Genomic DNA, 1,543 nt, shown 5'->3' with positions numbered 1-1,543 from the left:
CGAGACCCGCGATTCACTGCTGCGTTTTGGAAACGCTGTTCCCTTTACTGGGAACTCGTCTGCAGATGTCTACTGCGGACCATCCCACAGACAGACGGCCAGACAGAGCGCGTCAATCGAGTGCTCGAGGACACTCTGCGCAGTGTGTGCGCGGCAGCACCACGTACGTGGTCGACGCAGCTTCGAGTTGTTGAGTTTGCGCTCAACAACGCGGTGCACGCGTCCACGGGGTTCACGCCGTTCTACTTGAACGGCTTCCGCCACCCCCAGCGTGCCTCTCACTCTTCGAGGAGACACTGACCCCTCTATTCTAAGTGGAGGAGACGCTCGGAAAGCCCTTTCCTCCCAGTCTCGGATGTGAGACCAGTTTCGCTGCGGAAACAGGTGGAATCCTTTATGGACACCAAGCTGAACATTGTCAGCAGGGTCCGCGATGCCATGGCAGCGGCCCAAGATAAACCAAAGGAGTACTCAGACAAACAAGGAAGAGAAAACTTAAGTATATTTGAGGTTGGGGACTTAGTGTTGCTAGACACGAGGAACCTACCTCTTGACACTGTCAGCTCTGTCGGCAGCAACAAGCTGAAGCACCGCTGCATCGGACCTTTTGCAGTCCTGGCCAGACATGGTGCGTCGTACACCGTCGACCTTCCAAAATCAATGACGACGCACCCGACGTTCTATGTCGGACGTCTTAAGCGGTACTTTGACCCGCAGGGGGTTGCTGACTCGCAGACCCCCCTTGACCCAGCTCCTCGAAGCGAGGGTCGGTCACAGTCGTCGAAGAGGACGTCGGAGCATGCACCCAAGCCTCGGTCGGGATGGCAAGGCTGCGGTCAAGACCGTACGCCGAGGGGCTCCATACGAACGGAGCCCGGCGCCATACGCCGAGTACGCTGAGTACGCCGGGTACGCACCATACGCGTACGTCTGGGAGTGTGCCGCAGGCGGCTCCGGACGTGGCAACAAAGCCTCGATCCGTCGGATCATGCGAAAGGCCTCGTCCAGATCGGACGAAGAGGCCCGGCGATCCACCCGTAGGTGCAGGCTCGCGACCTCTCGTTCCACCAGGTCCAGGCGGCCCGCAAGGCGAGCGAGCTCGCCCTGATTCCCCTGGGCGGCAGCATTACCGCCAGTCCCAAGGCCAAGTGCAATCTCAAGCACGAGGACACGTTGCCGGAGGCGGTCAACCTCAGGGTCCTGTGTCGGACCCGCAGTCGGAGCACTCGGACGAGAGTGGCTCTCGGGAGGCGCCGAGTACTCGTACTCGTTCGAGGGCACCTTTGCCCCTGCTTGACCGGAATGGAGAAGTCCACTTCCACGTGGAGCGGATCCTCCAGGAGCAACAGCGTCGCGGTAAGCGACAGCTCCTCGTGAAGTGGAGGGGTTATGCCCACTCCGAGAACTCGTGGGAGCCGATTGAACGTCTCCTGATTGACGGCCCGAAGGCTGTCGCAATCTGGGAACAGAAGCGGCGGCAGCTTCATAAGTAGTCCGGGGCTTCTTGCCCGAACGGGGTATGGACGATGAATACATACCGTAC

The sequence above is a fragment of the Phytophthora infestans genome, genomic scaffold (genome assembly GCF_000142945.1).
Source record: "Phytophthora infestans T30-4 supercont1.72 genomic scaffold, whole genome shotgun sequence".
NCBI classification, from domain to species: domain Eukaryota; phylum Oomycota; class Peronosporomycetes; order Peronosporales; family Peronosporaceae; genus Phytophthora; species Phytophthora infestans.
Note: the sequence above shows the minus strand (reverse complement) of the source record.